The sequence below is a fragment of the Protopterus annectens genome, chromosome 4.part0, assembly GCF_019279795.1.
Source record: "Protopterus annectens isolate FY-2018-M chromosome 4.part0, PAN1.0, whole genome shotgun sequence".
Classification (NCBI taxonomy): domain Eukaryota; kingdom Metazoa; phylum Chordata; order Ceratodontiformes; family Protopteridae; genus Protopterus; species Protopterus annectens.
In genome coordinates, this window is record NC_056733.1 from 623,511,500 (window position 1) to 623,533,256 (window position 21,757).

A 21,757-nucleotide genomic window follows, 5' to 3' on the forward strand; every position below is an offset into this window, starting at 1 on the left:
GAACAGGTGAACATCTTCTGTGGTGATGCTGTCATGACAGATTTTAGATCCACCGACCATGTGCATCAAGCCATGCATGAACCCATTCTGTAAATGTCTGTCCTTGTGTGCTGCCTGTTGACTGTTTGCTGTTTTCCATATCTGTCAAGGAATTATGTCAGACCACACAAAATGACAACGTGGCCACCATGACTGCAGGTGTTCAAAAATTGCTGTGATTTGAAACCGTAGCCTTCCGAGTGGTTGACTGATGACATCATTCCCTCCAATGTGCAGCACAAGGATGTCGGGCTCAGGGTAGAGGGAACACTTCTCTTCCAACAACTGCAGTACTCTGCTCCAATGCATACCTCTTCTTGCAATCCAGTATACCTTCACATTGGATGTGGGGAAGCTCAAGTTGTACTGGTTTTCAGTTTCGGAGGCATGTCTGGCAGCCCAGTGAATGTAGGAATGGCCACATACCCACACTCTCACATGTCATTCTCCTGGTTGTGAAGCCATCTCAGTGTCAGAAGGTGAACAAACCTGAACAGGAAAGAAAATGCAAACAGATTACTACTGATGTTTGACAGAAGACTACATATATATGTATATCATATGCATTACCACCTGGTTAGCCCATACAAATCTTCCATTCTAGCCCCAGGGGCAGTATTTTTTGCATTAGGTACATAAGTGGCGATGACGCTGCAGAGGTACATACCTACTACTACTACTACTACTACTACACACACACACACACACACACACACACAGGTTTTACATTAGCATGTTTTAATGCATGTTAGTGTGGAGTGCAGAGGCATTCAGTAGAAATACTATATCATTGTAATTCAGTCAAAATAGTATAACACTTGGATGTTACTGAGCCCTTTCTCCTACCACCTAATTTCCACCCATGACTGACAAAGCGTGGAAACATGCCCAACTACTGAGTATAAGCAGAAGTACAGTAATATAAGCAGAAATGACAAACTTGTCTGGTTCATCCATGTAAGAATTAGTCAGAAAAGTAATAATTCCAGTTATCGAATCTGATCATCACTCTGGTTACAGTAAGACCCATGAGGTTTCCTCAATACAGTATGTGCATATTGGTAACAGATAATAAATTATTCTTGAAAGCTGAATACAGAAAAAAATTATAATAACTATTACTGAAACCTGAGCTATAGATAACCTATACTTGTTACACCGTATCTGTATTACGATCTTCAGAAGTCTGACCATGTATGCACAAGCACTTCCCTGGTATACAAATTAATTATTTCCCCTACCAACATTTTCATTAGTACATGTTGCACATTCACCCAAATGACCCCTTCAGGAAAATGTTGAGATACGCACAATCACCTAAATTATATATATATATATATATATATATATATATATATATATATATATATATATATATATATGCATGTGACCAATGTATATATGTGCAAGTACATTTTGTACATATATATATATATATATATATATATATATATATATATATATATATATATCCATATACACACACATATATATGTATATATACAGCAAGAAAAAAATCAGGGATTTAGGAGGGTAGGCAGTTGATGAAGAACGAGGGTGGGGTTGCTAGCAATGACTCCAAGCAGAGGAAAAACACAATCTGACTTGTGCATTCATCAAAGTGATAACGACTGCTACTTATGTGAATAACAGTGACAGCAGCTGAGACTTTTCCCACAAAAGTGATAATGACTCACTCACTGCTATATTGTAACTGCACTGATTGCTAATGTGATAATGACCTTCCTTTTATTACTGCAAAGGTATGCATGCTGAGACACAGGTGATGATTGCTGCACATAACCTGTTGAGTAGGCATTCATTATATTACATTGTGCGTACTAGGCTATTGGCCCTAGGGCCTATATAAGCCAAGTCAAAAGGTACCCTGGCTTTTGCCAACCAAGAAAATTATTTTCCTGTGCCACTGTCGAGCAGAGTCACAGAAGTGAATTTTTGCATATAGCTATATTAATCACATGTTTGTGGCACAAATTCCATCACCCAATGTTATTCCACTTGGAGGGTTCCCCATTATCACTTCCGTGATTTCTAAAATATAACTACACTGGTGACAGGAACTACACCACCTAGTGCCTTTATTTGTTTGCTTTATAGAGGTAATAGGTTGACTTTCAAACTGTTTTAGGTTTTTAGTTGTTTTAAACACAAATGAATGAGTTGTACCCAGGGTTTTATAGATGAAATCATCAGTCTTAAAAATGTTCCAATTTGTGATGATGATATCCTTAAAGTTTTTCACAAGTGCACTATAGGTTATAACTAATGAATGTGAAAAATTGGTGTTTGGTATGTTTTTGGAACTAAGGGACCCAAAGTGGGAATATCTTGTCCTAAAAAATCTGATATCTTATTCTACTTCTATTATTCTCCATATTTTTGACAAGAAACAGTTTTCATTTTCACTTCTAAATAAACCTATTTGAATCTGAACTGTGAAAAACGTTTTTGTGGTACTGACACAGAGCAATATATATACATACACAATATACACACACACACATATATATATATATATATATATATATACATACACACACACACACACACACACACACACACACACATATATATATACACATATTCCAAACAAGGCATATGTAGTTGCTTCATGTCACTCATGAAGTGCCACCATTGTAATACACAAGATGTACAGATGCAGTAACATGCACAGATGAAACAACAGTTTCTAGTAATTGCCACTAACATAACTGCAGTCCTAACTGCAATGTGGTAAGGCTGCATACCTTTATGAACTCCATCACAGATTCCAAACAGTGCTAGTGGGGGACTACATAGCTCATTAATATTAATTAATTAATATTAGCCACTCTCTTGGACTACTGTAGCAGTATGTATCTTTATCCACAAGAGTGCTCTCTGTGGTAAAGCCCCCTGTGAGATGAAAACCCCTGCAGTACACCAGTTTCTGAATGGGATTTTAAAAACATTCTGTCATAAGGCTTCCTGCTAGCCTTTATGAAACCCTGGGCTTATTTTTTTAATTTTTTTTCCTGATTTGACAAGGACTAGCTAGATAGCCTCATGCAGTTATTTCCTCAGGATCATCAACATCTCCTTTCAAGCTTATCCCGGTTAGGGGTCATCACAGCAGAACAGTCCGCAGAACGATTGGCAAAGGAGTTTTACAGTGCTGATTTGCCAGCCCAATGCCCAACCTTCCACAGAAGGCACACAGACACTCACACCTAAGGCCAGTTTAGAGCGCCCACTCCATCTACAGCATGTCTTTGGGATGTGATAGGTAATTGGAGCACCCAAAGAAAACCTACACGACCACAGCGAGGACATGCAGACTCCACACAGAAGGCACCCCAGCCGGGAATCCAATCGTCTTTGTTCTCAGGGTACTTGCCACCACCATTAAAAATGGAAAATAAGGCTGTTGCATTATAGGAAAGAGCTACAGAAGGGCTTGAATGGGATTACTTTTAGCTAGCTACTATAATTGTTTATGTTTTTTTCATTGAAAAGAATGTGACATGTAATAAAGCAGAATTTCTGTTTTAGTTTATTTTTAATAATATTTACTTGCATTATGCTAAACTAAGTGAACATGGGGGTATGGGTGGTTATGGTGTTTTTGTAGACTGCCAGCACCTCTGCCTGTTGCGCAAGTAATGTGTAAAGATACTAAAAAGGCAGCAATGTGGCTCATGTTTCAGTTCTAATACTATTTAATTTCATTTAAGCATTTCTTGTTAAATTAATAGCATATTTGGGTTTAAAAGTGTTGTTTATTTTACACTAGGGGATTTGTGGGTGGTGTAATATTTCTATTTTGTATCTGAAATATGTAACTTTTACTTAATTATTTAGTAAGTAGCTTAAATGTGGTGTACGACATCTGGATATGTCCAAATTCTATAAATAAACTTATGATAATGGGATCACTTCTGAAAGGTGCATCTGATAGCTCTATGCATCTACCTCACAAGATGTTGCTTGAAGGAAAAAGTCAACCAGTTATCTCTCAAGTCCTCTAGTAGATATGAAAGGGCAAACAAGTAAACTATAAGTGGGATGCCCAGCTCTGGCACTTCAGGCTGGTTGTACCCTTTGTGGATAGGTATGTGCAAATGTACATAGGTCTAGGATTATTCAGTACCTTGAGGGTAAAAAGGTGGGGGATTACACACTGGACTGTAAGCAGCAACCAGTCATAAAATTTCTAAATAGCCTCACACTTCACTTGCATACCTAAACTGTTTTCACCCTACAAACAAACTTCACATTTAAGGCATACTTATTCAGCGTTTCTATGCTGTCTCACAACCAAAATAAAGCATAATAGAGTAATGCTTTTGAGGTAGATTAATCAAGCTAAGGAAAACCCAAAGTCTTGAATACTTTAAAAAGGTATTCCCACCTACAAAGCAAAATGTATATTTTTAGGGTAATGTACTACTTTCTTGTCGTCCTGCCAGCTTTCAAGTTACACAGCAACACCAGATATTTCAAAGCAAAGGGGAGAGGTATCAAATGTATTCTGTCCCAATATTCTATAATTTAAATCTATTTTTTTAATCTAAACTTTCAGTAACCTCCCTTCGCAAGTGAGACACCAGATCTCTCTCTCTCGTCATAGCTTGTCATAATTTTGCCTTGAAAGTCTAACATTTGTTCGTACAAACCATAATGAGTTGCTAGGTCTTGACTAGACCTGGAATGGGCATGCACATGATTAACGTGAAGGTTGGGTGTGGGGCTGGGAACTCAGCACTGTAAAATTGCACTGCAATCATTAGCTGACCGGAGTTAAAAGCTAACCGGGAAAAGCCAGAAGAAGTTACTATGTGGGAAAAAGTCCACATTTTCTACTAAGATGATGCCCTCCATTTGCCTGACAAATCTAAATCTGCTCATTAACCTGTAGTAACTGTCAGAATTGTGGTCCTTGGCCGATTGCAAAGACAAGCTTGTCTCTGCAATATAGACCGCATTTTCTCCTCTTGGAATTTAGTAAAACAAACCTTGTCAGCTTGGTCCATTACTTTACTAGGGGATGCCAAACCATGCAAAAGTCTAAAGCAGCTGCACATCATAGTCCTTACAAAGCACAACCTAGGGGAACTACTAAGCCCCTCCTCACTACCAAGCCACAACTTCACATAATGCATAAACATGACCACCAAACGGCTGCCAACCAACAACTAACAATTCACAAACCATAAAAATAACTAACCGAATAAAGCAACAAAACTTTCTAATTTCCGGAACATACCTTCCCTCTTAGCCTTTGGAGCTATATTGAAAAAGGCACTACTGCATATTTTCGAGTTTATCAACACATACCAAAAAATAAGAGCTGATAAAAGTACAATTAGCCTAATGTAACTGCTGACGAACCGGAGCCAACGAACAATTAGCCTTGCATTCCATATGTAAACTTTTTTAAAGATAACATGCATACAATACTTTTATTTACAAGGTTTGTAACTGTCAGGTCGGCATCACTTCTACAGGATTCACGCCCCTTGTTGAGAATGATGAAGTTGCATACCAAAAAGGGAATGCGGGCAAATAATATAACTAAACTAACTCTTATATGAGAATATGATATATTATAACAGAGAAAGTCAATAAAATATATCTTGAGAATTTAACAAAATAATCACCACTTAATGCTGCCCTAAAATATTTTCTCTGATGACTGTTAATCGCACTGTGCATCACCCTATACAGAACAAGCTTACCTGGAGGAAAAGAAGGTAGCTGCTGAGCCGGGCTGAACGGAAAGTCCTGGTAGTACAGAAAATAAAATAGAGGCTCCAGTAGCAGGTAAAATCTCCTGTTCTTTGCAGAAAGAAAGGAAATACCTGCTGCTGGATCCTCTTTTTATTAGGGGGAAAACAAAAGAAATTTAGGCTGGGGGGTGGAGGTGTTATGCAAGTGGTGGCTCGGATTGCAAGAATCCGATTGGCTGCCACCACTTGCTTAATTAAGAACTTTTAAAGCTGATTTTCTACAAAAACTTTAATGTGCACTTAATGTAGAAACACGCTGAATCGTAACTATATAAGGTAAATTAAACATTCAGTTACAATTTCAGCATGTTTTACATTAAGGTGAATTACAAATCTGCAGTACACTTTCTCTCGCTTGTGGAAGGCACTCGGGGTAACAGCTTGTAATTTCTATCTTCTCATGGCGCACTTGGGTTTAAGCACACAGGTGCCATGAGAAGGTACTCGGGGTTAATGAGTTATGAGGACTCTGATACAGAGGAATCCATCCCTTCTGCTTCTTCTCCTGAGGATTACTCTTTTGGAGAGACTTTGCATACTTTAAAGGAACATTTTCACTGGGAGAGTCAGGACTTCTCAGAATCTAAAAAGAGGCTTAGAGATTTTCTACTTCTTCCTCAGCATAGGCCTTTGGCAATAGCTCCTGTATTAGACATTGTTGATGATGTGTTCTCGGAATCAAGCATGGCTCCTCATTCCCTGCCTCCGGCTCCTAAAATTTATTTTCAAAAATCCTGCTGCTGACCCTGAAACTATTTTTCAGGGTCCCAAGGGTGTTAAGGCTTCTACAGCCAAAAATCCTACCCCTTCTGGTAGAGATTCCAGGGCGCTGGAAAGAAGGTTTTTACATCTGCAACCTTGGCAATCAGGGCTTTAAACTGCCAGTTTCATATGCTTAAATATCAACAGCATGTTATGGGCTTACTGAAACAGAAAATGATGCTGATTTCTGATTGTGTGGAAAATAGTGTTACAGGATTTATTGCATTCAGCAGAACAGGTTGGAAAGCATACTTTGCAATGTGGTTTTGATTCCTTGGAGGCCTCTTGCAGGGCCGCCGTAACTGAATTTGTGATAAAATGGCATGCCTGGCTCAAGGAGCAAAATCTGCCTGATCATGTTAAAGCTAAATTGTTGGATGCCCCTTTACAGCAGGGCAGTCTGTTTGGTAATAAGGCAGAAGAGGTTTTAAAGAAAATGGAAGACAAAGCTAAATCTATGCAAACTGTAAAAGATTTCTTGCAAGGGCAGCCACCCAAGTTCAGTAGACACTGGCCTACTAAGAATTGGTCCTTTCCTGTGTCCAACAGAGCTGCTCAGGGCAAACCCAGATGCTCCAAAGGCTCCAGATTTCAATCACAAGGATCTTACAGGTCAAAGCAATGGGGTGCCTCCACCTCCAAATCAGGGGGTAACAAAGCACAACCCTACAGTAAACAGTCTCAATGACTTTCCTCTACCATCTCCAAGCACTTATCTTTTGGCAGCCCCCTTGGGGGGAAAACTAGCACTTCATGCTCAAAATTGGCATTTAATTACCCAAGACAAGTGGGTATTAAACATAGTATCCCAGGGGTACAGATTTCATTTCCACACATTGCCAATTCCAAACAGATGGCCAGATCTGCCACCAAACCAGTGGGCAGAGGCCCAGAAACAAGTCATGTCCCTCATGGATATGGGGCTATTCAACCAGTGCCAGAAAAGGAAAAAGGACAAGGATTTTATTCAAGACTTTTCCTGGTACCCAGAAATGACAAATCATGGCGTCCAATTCTGGACTTATCAATTCTAAATACATTCCTGGACATTCCAAAATTCAAAATGCTGACTTTACAACAGCTACTGCCTATGCTAGGCAAGAATGCCTGGTTGGTAACTCTAGACTTAAAAGAGGCATACCTGCATATCCCAATAAGGGAATCTTGCAGAAGATACCTCTGCTTCAAAGCAGACTTTTTGCATTACCAATTCTCTGCAATTCTCTGCACTGCCCTTTGGCTTATCTACTGCACCCAGGGTCTTTACAAAGTGCCTGGCACCAGTAATTGCATTTTGCAGACAAAGAAACATTCAAATTTATCCATATCTGGACGATTGTCTCATTCAGGCAGAGGACAAGGACACTCTTCCTCAACATCTGGCATTTGTAAAAAGGCTTATAGCATGCACATCAAATCACAACTGGTACACTCTCAAATAATTACATTCCTGGGTGCAAGCTTGAATATAACTGCCCAGATGGTTTACTTCATGCCAGACAAACAAATTCAATTGACAACATACTTCAAATATACTTCAAACAAGTGGCAACTAAAACCCAGCTATCTGCATGACAAATTCTGCAGGCTTTGGGGTTCATGGCATCCTGCATTCTACTAATTCTATATGCGAGACTGCATATGAGGAAACTTCAATGGTACCTAAAAAGCTTATGGAGTCAACATTGTCACAGCCTGGAAACAATGATTCCTCTCATTCCCTGCCTGCAACAGGAGTTTTTTTGGTGGGCAGAGGCATGTCACCAAAACAAGGGACTGTCATTCATTCTACCCCCTGCCATCCAAACCTTAACTACAGACACATCAGACTATGCTTGGGGGGGGGCATCTGGCAGGGAGATGCAGTCAGGGCAAATGCATCTACACATCAACCAGAAAGAAATGCTAGCTGTACAGAATGCTCTGACAGCCTTCAAGGACTTCCTTCATCCAGGACAACTACTGATAAAGACGGACAACACCACAGTTATGTGGTACATAAACAAGCAGGGGGTTACCCACACCTACCCTCTTTGCAGACTAGCCATGGCCTTGTGGAACACAGCCTTGACTTACCAAATACATCTTCAAGCTCAATTCCTGCCAGGAAAGCAAAATACTCTGGCAGACGACCTAAGCAGAAATCTTATGGACCTGCACAAATGGAAACTGGATCCACAAATCTTCAGCACGTTAACACAAAAATGGGGGAGCCCAGACATAGATCTATTTGCCTCTCCCCAAAACTATCAGTTGGATAAATTCTGCACAAGAACTCATCACAAAAAAGCATGGAAAGTGGATGCTCTATCCTTCAGTCTATGCCTTTCCCCCTCTGCCTCTACTCTCCAAGGTCTTACTAAACGTCAGACAGGAAAAATCAAAAATGATTCTAATTGCTCTGGACTGGCCTCACCAACACTGGTACCTGCTTCTAAGGAATATGTCACACCTTCCTCCATGGTACTTGCCTCAAACACCTCACCTATTGTCTCAGCAGAACTATCAAATTCTGCACACTCAGCTCCAAACTCTGAATCTTGCAGCATGGCTAATCAACTAATTTCACCAACCACATCTCTCAGTAAACCTGTGATGGATGTCATTTTGCAGACCAGAAGGCCTAGTACTAGAAAATCTTATGCTGATAAATGGAAGAGATTCTGTGCTTCGAACCAAGCAGATTTTGCAATACTTAACTGAGATGCTTCACAAGGGCCTGTCTTTCTCTTCAATAAAAATCCATGCCTCTGCCATCTCAGCTCATTACAACACAGAGCCTCCCCTCTTTTCTCATCCCCTGCTAAAACAGTACCTCAGAGAGGCCAAAATTTAAGGCCTCCCAGGAGAGCGCCAACTCCTGCATGGTTGGAAAAACTCAACCTACCTCCTTTTGAACCGGCAGCTACTGCGGATATAAAATTTCTTTCTTGGAAGACCGCCTTTCTTTTGGCAGTCACTTTAGCTAGAAGAGTTTCAGAACTACAGGTTCTCATGGCAGTGGAGCCTTTCATTATATTTTACCTGGACAGGGTGGCCCTCAGGACCAATCGTTCTTTTATGCCTAAGGTGGTATCCGGTGTGGCTCTTAACCAGACCATTCACCTGCCAACTTTTTTCCCAAATCCGCAGAACAAGGGGGAGTGGATTCTGCATTCATTGGATGTACACAGACAACTAAGATTCTACTTAAACAGGACAAAATCTCTAAGAAAGTCTGAGCAACTACTGGTGGCATTTGCTGCAGGATCAGAGAGGAAGGCTATATCAAAGCAGACTATTTCTAAATGGATAAGCCATTGCATTCATTTCTGCTACTTGCACCATGGTAAACCTGTGCCCAATGGAATCAGATCCCATTCCACCAGGGCTGCCTCTACTTCAGCAGTTTTTTTCAGAGGGGTCCCTACCAGAGACATTCTAGAAGCTGCTACTTGGAGCTCAGTTCATACATTCACAAAGCATTACCATTTACCTCTCTTTTCTAAATCCAGGGCAGGCTTTGCCACTGCAGTCTTGCAGGGCCTTATAGCTGCTCCTAATGCTGTTTAGTTCCATCCTCCCATCCATAGCTTTGGAATTCTACCCAAATGTAATGACTGCAACAGTGAAACATGAAGAACATAGTACAGTTGTGTACACTTACCATAAATGTAGATGTTCGAGTGTATTCACTGTTGCAGTCCAGGTTACCAACCCGTCAGCCCCCTTTCTATACCTTTTCTTTCCTTCAGTTGACACTAAACTTTATGTGTTCTAAAGTGCATTTATATATTTATATATATATATATATATATATATATTTTTTTTTTTTTTTTTTTTTTTTGCTCCCCATTTGGGGGGCACCTGACATCTGGGGCAAGGAAAAACTGATTAAAACGGCATTGGATGCATGTTTTATACCCCTGACGACCTGACATCATGGAAGAGGAGACAGCAACTGATGCAGGACCCAAGACTTTGTTATTCAGGCTGACTGAGGGCAACCTGCCAGCAGATTACCCCAAATGTAATGACTGCAACAGTGAATACACTTGAACAGCTACATTTATGGTAAGTGTACACAACTGTACTTTTTGTCATTATTGGTTCATGCATTTTGCTTCATTGCCTACTGGAAAAATATTCAAACAATAAATTTAAAATGCAGTTATGTGGAAGTAGACCTTTACGATGGAAATGTTCTGAATAGGGCAGTTTTGTCATTATTGGTTAATGCATTTTTGTCTCATTGTCTACAGGAAAAATGTTTAAACAATAAATTTAAAATGTGCTCTAACTTAAGTCTAACAAGTGTGCTGTATTATACAAGGAATATAATTTAATACAATCAGGAAGGTGAATCAAGGAATGCATACATGTATGTATGTGTTTGAAAACAGTCCAGAGGAAAGTGTGAAAGGCTCAAAATAATTATGGGCAAATTTTAAGCTTTACTCTTGTTACCAAAGCAATGGATGAAGATAAAACAGTTCACACCACATTACCTTGACCTGGCCAAGCCTTCTGACACAATCCCCTACTCAGGTGTAGTAGGAGCAAACACTTACATCGCTAGCTGCATTGCTAACTTGGCTCACAGGATGCAGGAGATCAAAACAGGGGAAGAGACCAGTCACCAATGGAGTCCCCCAGGGTTTAGTGCTGAGACGTTTTCTGTTTGGCATATACATCTCAAATGTTAAAGGAAATACCAAAGAGCTTTGGCCAGCTAAGTTTGAGATGACTGCAAGCTAGAAGAAGTTATTGAATCCCCAAATGACTTAATCATCATGCAGGAAGGTTTGTCCCAAATATTAACTGGTGTCAAAATCATGACAATGCCCTCTGAGAACTGATCCAATTGTTTGGCATTTGGGAACTTGTGTGTACAGTGACCTAACATTTGACCAACATGTGCCCAGACTCATAAGAAAGCCTTTCTATATTGCACAGCTTATAACCAAATTGATTGTGACTAGATGTAGAGATGTTGTTGCCCCCCCCCTTTACAAAGCTCTCATTATGTCACTCATTTGTATAATGCCCACTTTGGCATTTATCTGTCCAGCCCCATGCAACAATTGGAATAACTTCAGAGATACCTTACTAAAAGGATACAAGTCCTAAACAATAGGTCTTGCATGGACCACCTCAAAGATTTATTACTATACTCAGTATCCTACAGAGTGCTTAGAGGTGACATATTGTCATACAAAGCATCCTCTGACATAATACAGATGGACCTACTGAACATCAGCAAGTCAAATGACATCAGAAATAGTCCAGGTATCTAAACTGAATGTTGTGGAGAGATGGATATATATCACAGAGGCTACCACTGTTCCAGAACAGACTATCCATAAAAATAAAGCAAAGCTCATCCATCCATATTCAAATGCAACTTGGATCTAAGGATGGGTAATAGAAAGTGTACTCCAGGATTTCCCCTCATGCCACTAATGGATATAGGCAGTTCCTAAATGCTACATCCGTTACATGACCCCCTCAAATTATCTATGGTATGATCACAGTTGTTCTCACTAGGGCTAATATACATACAATTATCAGCCATGGGGATAGCTAAGACCAATCAGAAAATGTTAATTCAAGCACCAAAAGGGAATTGGCTAAGCTTAAAATGTCCTCAAAGTGAACCTATGTTGTGGTAGCAAATAGTTATAAAAAAAACCTTTTTAGTTCACTAAGTCCCCCTGTCACCCTCCACCCCCCCTCCAGTCTTTAACAGCTTCCAGCACCTATGGGGAGCAAGAGAGTTGCCTAGAAGAATCAGGAGTACATTGGAAATGAAGCAGAGACAGGATTTGGATGATGAAGAAGAACAGTAATAAAACCAATAAGTCAATGTGGGATTACAATACAATAATTATATTTGTGAACTATGACAGGACAAGAAAATATAGAAATATTGGACTTTTTCAAATGTTCTTGGATTTGTAGGAGACTCTAATGTATATGCCCTACTTCATGTCAGTGTTTGGAAAAATGTTTTGGGGAAGGGAAGAGAGGGGAGAAATCTAACTAAGTAAAGAAAACATTTTCTTTTCTTAATAGTACTGTATTTGTGGTGTATAGTTTTCTTTGCATGCTATTTTTAAGTGTAATGGGGATTGTAAACAGGTGCTGCTGCTGTTCTTTTTCTCCTGTCTTGTCTCTTTCTTCTTGTACAGTTTTGAAAGATGTAGACAATGCAATGTACAAAAAAAAAGGTCTGGTTAAAATGCATGACAAAGTTAAAATTAATGTACTTTTTTCATTTTTTGCATGGGGAAATGACTGTATTGCGTACCTTAGATTGATTCGTTTTAAGCGAGAGCAAGTAAATGAAAAAGAATACTGAATATTATCAGGTTTTCTTTCTAGCAAATGCATGAATGCTTAGTAGCAATTTTGCAGCTGGTCTTCATTTTTCCATGGAAACAATCTGATAAAGAAAAACTAGCTGCCTGGTTCTCATGTCTCCATTGAGACAATTTGATAAAGAGAAATTGGAGGCAGTCTGGTGAAAGGGAATAGGCTGAAGGAAAAGGGAAAAAAGAAGAGAGAAATTGGCTAGTACATAATGTTCTCCGAAAACAATTAGGGGTTTTCCCAGGTGAGTGGGCTTTAAAGATAAGACAAAATGAATTAAACTTGAAGTAAAGTTTACTTATTTTTTTTTAAAAAATGCAATGGGGATACTAATATAAACAGGTGCTTTTGTTTTTTTGTTTTTTTTTCTCTTCTTCTCTGTTCAGTTTTAAGAAATATAGGCAGTACAATGTAAAAAAAAGGGGGGGAAGAGAGGAAAGGTCTGGTTAAGAGAGAAAAATCAATGTGCTTTTTCCCATGCAAGCATAGGGAAATGACTCGGTTAAGACCCTAGGTGTTATCCAGTAACAGGTTTGTTAGGAAACATGTAAATGAAAAATAATGAATATTATAAAGCTTTTTTCTGGAAAACAAGGTACCCTTAGCAGTTTTGTGTCTGGTTTGCACGTCAGGGTTGTCCACTTTCCCCAGTGTTTACTAAAAACATTCAAGTGTTTTTTTTCAGCTGGGAGAGCTACAAGATAGACAAAATCAAATAGCACAGGCTGTACCATGCATCTCAGCATGACTAACCTTTATTTTTGGTTAACTCTAGCCTGTCTGTGTGACTATCAACTTAGAACTTTTGTTCTTATTAGGAAACAAAAACGTCAGTATTTGAAGATGTGCATAGTTTTGTGTGTTGTTATTAAGTTAATAGGTTTTAGGGAGATTTTGGGGGAGTTTGTTTTTTGTTTGAGGGCTTTCAAAAAAAAACAAAAAATTATATAAGATGTGGCACAGGCTCAAATGGACATGACAAGAAACAACTGTATAAAAGACCAACCTGCCGAACAGTATATGCATGTAACATAACGCTGGAACTAGACATTTAACAAAAAAGCAGTTATACATAGAAGGTGGTAATAATAGCTATATAAGAAAATAATGCTTTCTGTAATGTCTTTCAATCTGAATGGTCTTACAGATAAATATAAAAAAGAAAGAGTGGTGGACTATATTAAAAATGTAGAGTGCAACTAGCTATGCTACAGGAGACACACTTGGAAAGATCTGAACATATGCATTTGATAAAGACAGGTTTTCAGTATAGTTATTCAGCAGAATATCTGGAGCAAAGGAAAAGAGTACTTATATTAATTGCAAGAGGAGCTCCAATAGTGACAGAATAGGAAAAAAAGATAATAGTGGAAGATATATAGTATTAAGGGGCTATTGGCAAAGGAGGATTATACTGGCATGCATTTACATTCCACCTAAAACTGCTATAATGGAGCTTAAGAAAATCCTGGGAGAAATAATTAGCTTTCAGCAAGGAATATTACTTATAGGTGGAGACTGGAATTTGGTTTGCAACAGTGAAGATGTGTCTGGGGGGCGTAGAAGGGAAAACATAACAAAGGAGGGTAGCTTTTTGAAGAAATCTATGAAAATGCTTATTATGGAATATGTGAATTCAGTACTAGGAGTTCTGAGTGAATTTTCATATTATTATCCAAGATACAAAAAACTGGGATAGGCTAGATAGAATATATATATCACAGAAACATGCATTTAATTGAAGGTCTTGAAACCTACCCAATAACTCTTTCAGATCATATGCCAATAATAACTAAAATAAAAATGCAAGGTAATGAAATAAAAATGAGACACTGGTACGTTCCTGTGTATCAACTGAAAAGAGAGGAATTTAAGGAATATGTTTTGGAAGTAACTCAGGAGCTACTACAGAAGATATAAATTTCTTCTGAAAATATAACTAGGCAGTGGGATAAATTAAAGTGGAGTTTAAAACTAGGGTGGAAATAAAGGAAAGGGAGATATGGCTAAGAAGTAACAAGAATTATTTAGAGGGATTGACAAATGTTAAAGTATTGCAAAACAGGGAAAAATCTCTCAGAACAAGAAAAGGAGGAAATGCAGAATACTAAACAGAAAATAAGGGATTACCTTGATAATATGCACAGGTTTAGAAAGATTGCTGTTAAGCAACTTTTTTTTTTATAATACTTCTAAAGCACAAAAACTTTTAGCACAATGACTCAGGTAACAGAAAGTGGAAAGGGCTGTCACCAAGTTCGGGGAGCCTATCATAAGAAAGATAACAAGAAATCCCATAGAAGTATTAGAAATATTTTGACAATTTTATGAAAGTTTGTATAAAGCAGAGAAATATGGAAATCAAGAAAAGGTACAAATGGAAATGTTTATGGAAGAATTAAATATGCCAAGGTTAGAGGTAGATGAGGCTCAACTAACAGGATAGGTGGAGATAAGATAAAAATGGCTATGTATAACCAATTTACAGGAAAGTCCCCAGGAATAGATGGTATTCCAGTGGACATTTGGAAGGTAGGAGGGAAAAACTGATAAACATATAGAAGGTTTTGTTTAATAGCATTTTAAGAGGAGGAGAAGTATCAGCATCTGGGAAGAAGGTGGTGGTAACAGCAATACCTAAAGAGGGTAAAGATTCATCAGATCCAGCTTCATACAGGCCCATTTCAATACTAAACCATGATTATAAAGTGTGTATGTTTATAATGGCTAAAAGAATGGCATAAGTGATAACAGAATTGATAGATATGGATCAGTGTGGTTTTCTGGAGGAGAAGGAAACAATTGATAATATTAACAAAACACTGATGATCCAGAGGGAAGCAGAATATAAGAAAATACCACTGTTATTGATGGATCTTGATGCAGAGAAAGCATTTGACAGAATAGACTGGGACTTCTTGAGCAGGGCAATGGAAGCATTTGCTTTCCGTGATAGAATTATAAGGTTGATTAGAAGTATATATAAGGGATCAGAGGTGAAAATTAAAGTGAGTGGGGTCCTCACTTATAACATCTGCTAGAGTAGAGGAACAAGGCAGGGTTGTCCACTTTCCCCTTTGTTTGCATTATATATTAGATCCATTGGCAAAGAAAATAAGCGACTCAGAAATTCAAGGATATAATTGGTATGGTAGTCAAGAAAAGCTGGCTCTGTTTGCAGATGATATTATTTTATACATGACAAAATCAGAAAGGGACATTACAGTGTCGTGGAGCATTTTAAGACAGTTTCAGATCTTCTCGGGATACAAAATTAATAAAGCTAAAAGAAAGGCAATAGCGGTAAATTATGTATCCACACACAAATTGGTCCAACAATATCCATATTTATGGGGACATGATAAAATGAAGTATTTAGGAGTATGGATTAGAAATGACTGTTGTGACAGCTAAGGATATATGGGAAGAGACTGAACAGAAGATAATACAAACATCGGGAGACTGGAAGCTTTGTTATATGGATATGGATACTAAGATACAAGCAATTACAATTTTTTTAGTCCCTTTAGTCTTATACACAGGTCAGGCATATTTTATCAACCAGAAGAGAAGCAAGCTGTGGATAGCAATTAAAAAGAGTTGAATGATTTTATCTGGAAATGGAAGACAGCAAGGATCAAGTGGGATAAGCTGATTTTGCCAATAAAGCAAGGCGGACTAGGATTACCCAATTTGGTGGGATATTTTACAGCAACACAGTTAAGGCTTTTATACATAGCACAAGCAGGAAACAAATGATGATGATACAGGGGGAAGCTCAAAAAATGAGAGATTGGGATGTTGGATGCAGACTTTTAATGAGAACAACAAAAATCATGCAGAGTATTATTATTCATAAAATAGTAGGGAGTATTCTAAGAACTAAACCAGCATGAGAATACAGAAAAGAGATTCTGCCAATAGAGATGAATGTGGTTAGGGATGCAGATAATAGGCAAGAGGGGGGTGAATTTATTTGAGAAAAGTGGCAAAAGAACCAAGGTATTGGGAGCAAATAACTCTAAAGGCAAATGTAACAGAATGTGAAGAAATCAAGTATTTATTTGAAACACAGATTAGACATCGCCCTACCTATCAAGGATTGATATCAGAGTATAGGCAAACAGAAGGAAATAGGGGGTTGCTAAATGAAAGACCAGCACTTGTAGAGTTGTTAATAGAATCTAGAACAGAAGCTGCCATTAAAAAAGGAATAATAAGTAGAGCATATAAAATATTGCATGATAATTGTAAGAATCAATCAGAGGAGCTGAAAAATGATTGGGAAGAGAGATTGGATCACAAAGAGACAATGGGGGGTTATATGTATATCTCCTAAATATGCAACAAAGTCTAGAAGATTTAGGATCTTTGCCTGGAAGTGTTTACATAGGTATTTTCATACCCCAAGTACCCTCCAAAAAATTTTCCCTCAGGTGATGAATAGCAAATGTTGGAGGTGTGATGGGCAAGAAAGAGGTGGCTTGGAACATATTTTTGGGGAGTGTAATGAGCCGGCCGACTTTAAGGAATCCCTGCAAACTGCTCTGTTGGAGATGGTGGGTGAGCGGATTGGATTGACTGGGGAGATCATTTTTTTGAGCCATGATACAGAATTGGAATTGCCTAGACATAGTAAAGCCTTGCTGAGTCTAATTATGATGACTGCCAAGAAAGAAATTAGTAGAAAATAGAAATAAATGTCTAGACCAACTTTACTAGAAGTATTGACTATAGTAACAGAGATAAAATAACTGTAATTGGGATCTTTAGAAAAGGGATGGAGGAAACTACATAGAAAAAATGGGAATTGTGGGAGCAATATATGCAAAAAAGGAACAAGGTTTAAGAGGCAGGATTTGAATGAGCCATATAATGCTTTATTGACAATGACTGGATAGATTATAAGTGATGTATAAAGTTTGCAACTACAGTTGTTTCTGTGGTGTCTGTGATGTATAACATTTGCAACTAAAGTGTCAATGTTTGTTTTCTGTTTATATAAATGCCATATGTGATAATTTAATAAAGATGTTTACTGAAAAAAAACAGGTGGCATGCTTGCTTTTGCTGCAGAGGGTTGTGGGTTCTAGCCCCCTAGCAACTAGATGTATTGCTGCTACTTTAAGGGGAGTGGGGTGCTGCAGTTCTGAGCATGTCCTCCTTTGGAGGAGATGCCTAGTAACTATGAACCTGTTGTCAGTTTGCCATCTAATCCCTATTTCAATATTACCAGCTTACTATTTTTAATGTAACATAGGCAATTTATTCTTCAAGGACAGTAAGCACTGAATTTGTAGATGAAACACTGAAATATAAAGTTGTTTGCTAGCAGAAACTTCTTCATTAGTTACAGGTCTCTTTAATGTAGACATTCAGATGATGTTTACTTCTGCAGAGAGTATTAAATTGACTAATATTGATAGATTATAATGACAGATGTTTGATTAGACTTTTTATTGATTAAATGTTTTGTCATTATTAGTTCATACATTTTGTTTTATTGCTTAATAGAAAAAAGTTCAAAACCACAAATTTAAAACACACTCTAACAAATGGTGCTGTAATATACAGGGAATATAATTTAATACAACTAGGAAGGTGAATCAAAGAACACATGATTGCATGGTCCTAAAAATGTGTGCAAGAGGCCTATGATTTGAAAACAGCCCAAAGGCTGGCCACTAGCCAAATGCATTTTCTTTGAATGTGAGTTTCAAGGGCAGAGAAGTTTTAATGCTGTCTGTTTTCATTGTGCAACTGTACTTTGTTTAGCAAATGTCTATCAGTGTTTGTGCTATACAATTTGAAATACACGTTTTAAATTAAATCCAAATAATCATTGTAGAAGTAAAGCAAAAAACAGTGTGTACATTGAGAGGTTTAAAGAGTGATTATGGGGAGATATAGCCAAATAATGGGACTCTGGAATGGCTGGGGGTATGGGAGGGTTGACCCAAATGCAACATAAGTGTGCCATCACTTTTTTGTTTACATAAAAAAAGCACTGAGTTTAAGTAAACTTACCATAACAGTCGATGTTTGAATAGAACACTATTGCAATAGACAAAAGTATATGAGTTACATCCAGCAAGAATATGACAACTGGCCAGCTTCCAAAACTTTAGGGCACCTTCCATATGTATTAAACACTCTATATGTTGAGGAGAGCAATACAAAATCAGTGGCTATAGTTTTCTTGACCAGAGTAAGAGAAGCTAAAACCATGCTAGTTAAGTATATGCTAGGAAAATGGAAAATAAAAAATATCCACATCCTGCCATAGAACACAGTAAAAAGATGATGATGGAGGAGAGTGTGTTCCTACTGCAACAGTGATCTGTTCAAGAATCTACAGTTATGTTAAGTTTCCTTGCACAACTGTATTATGCTTATCATTAGATGACTATCACTGTAGGCTAAGCTACATGGGTAGATTACCAGAGATGAGGAAGTTGCATCCAAGTCCAGCAGCCCCTGGTGAATAGTCCTAGCAAATGCTGCTCTAGACCTAGGGAAAGAATCTAACTTTTAGTGCTTTGTAAAAGTGAGTACAGGTGACCAGGTTGCTGCTTCTAGCATAGTTCTAGAGTCCAGTCCTTTCCAAAAAAACACTGAAGAAGCCAAAGCCCTAGCAGAGTGAGCAATTTTGCTTGGAAGTGACTTGTTATAGTGAGAGTAACAAAAAGAAAGGAGACAGATAACCATTCTGAAATTCTGTTTTGACAGATTGTCCCTTCTTCTTACCTTCATATGAAATAAACATTTATTCAGAACTTCTGAAAGTTTTAGTCCTGTCAGTGTACTATCTGAGTTGTCTGTTGATGTAAAATTATTTCTCCCTTATGTTCTGGTTTAGGACAAAAAAAAAAACAAAGATAATAGCCTGTCTCAATGAAAACTCTGAAACCACTTTAGGCATTAAGGAAAGATTTGTTCTCAAAGTTACTATATCCTTGTGAAAGATTTAGCTCACCATAAGTCGTAATTCAGATTCTCATTCTTGCAGTAGAGAAAGAAATAACATTATTTTTCAAGGTAAGAACTTCAAATCAGCATCATAAGCCAGTTCAAATGGAAAAAGTTTAATTTTCTCTAGAACAAAATTAAGATCCCAAGAAGAAACCACTCATTTTCTAGGTGGGCAGATATGTGGAACCCCTTTCAAAAAGTGTTTAACTTGCGGCTGGGTAAAAAGAGAGGATCTTCAGTCAGACAAGCAGAGATGGCAAAAAATAAAATAAGACAAGTCAGAGCATAACAACTCACACAAATGTGATCCAGGTCTTAGGGAGGCTCGAGGTCTGAAAAGAGTCCTTGTTCTTAGACTGACACTGACTAGAAAATCTTTTACATTTACATGTATATGATTTTTAGCAGCATGTTTATTTCCCTCCTTTAATGCCTGCTGCACTAATAAGAAAAGAGGTGCCCAAAAGGTACTACAATTCTGTCATCCAGGCAATGAGTTGTAGAAATTGAAGGCTCAGGGTGCAAACAACTCCTGTCTTGTATGAATAAGTCCATTCTGTGAGGATGCTTGTTGTAATTGCCTTTGGCTATTTTCAAAACAAGGGAAAACTACTGCTGACTCTGCCAAAAGTGGTCACCACAATTATTGTTAGAGTCTCCTTCTGAATCTTTAGGAGAACCCTGATTATCAGAGGAAATTGTGGAGAAGCATACAGGGAACATTCCTATCCATAGGAATGAAAACCCATCTGCTTCCAGGCCTGCATACAAGATATAATGCAGAAGAATTTCTTTAACTGTCTGTTGTGGCTGGAGGCAAACAGATGTACTACAGATGAATCAACTCCTGGAAGAGTCCAGCGTGCAATATCTATTTGTGAGGGTCTGTCCTCATCCTGCTCAGGTTAACTGCAACAACATTTTCCTCTGATGGAATGTTCATAGCCTGTAGGGATAGATTTTTGTAGAATTACTAACTTCATAGCTAATCTGCAAAAGGGGTAGTATCTGATTCCTCCATTTCTTTATGTACTATATAACTGTGTGTTCTCTGTGAGTACTGGAAGAGAGCCTGGAACCCAAAGATAATTTAAGAGCATTGAGAGCATTTATCAGAGCCATCATTTCTTTGAGATTTATTTTCAGTCTGTTCTGTTTGTTCCAGAGACCCTGAAAATTACCTCCATGGAGACAGCTCCCCAAGCAAAGTCTGAGGCATCTGTGGTTACAGACTTGGTAGGGACTGGAAGGAAGAAAGAGAGACCTGGGTTGACAGACAACTGGTCCACTCACCAGAGTAATTCTTTTTACAAACTCCAGCACTGGAATCTGGATGACATGGGGACTGGTACTGGGTCCAAAGAGATCTGAGGAACCACTGAATTTTCCCCATGTGAAATCTGTCCAAAGGAATCATGAGAACCATTGAGGCCATGAACCCAGAATCTTGAGCTATTCCCTGGCAGATGTCAGAGACTGGTTAAAGAATGTCAGAAATTGTTCCTGGTAAAATTCTACTTTGTCCAGAGGAAGAAAAGCCCTTATGAGGAATGTATCCAGCAGACATCTCAGAAGCACTATCCTGTGAGACTGAATGATAGAAGATTTCTCTATATTCACCAGAAGCTCCAGACTGACAAGTTGAAAAAGAGTCTGAAAAATAAGGTAGTCAACTAAATGTAGGAAAATGTGAATACCCTACAGCATGCTGTTAATGGTGATGTGCACTTAGTAAACACCCTTTGAGCACTGTATAAACTAAAGGGTAAGGCAGAGAATTGAAAATGTAAACCAGCCACAAGAACATTTTGTAAAAAGACAGAAGACATGAAATCTCAGAGACC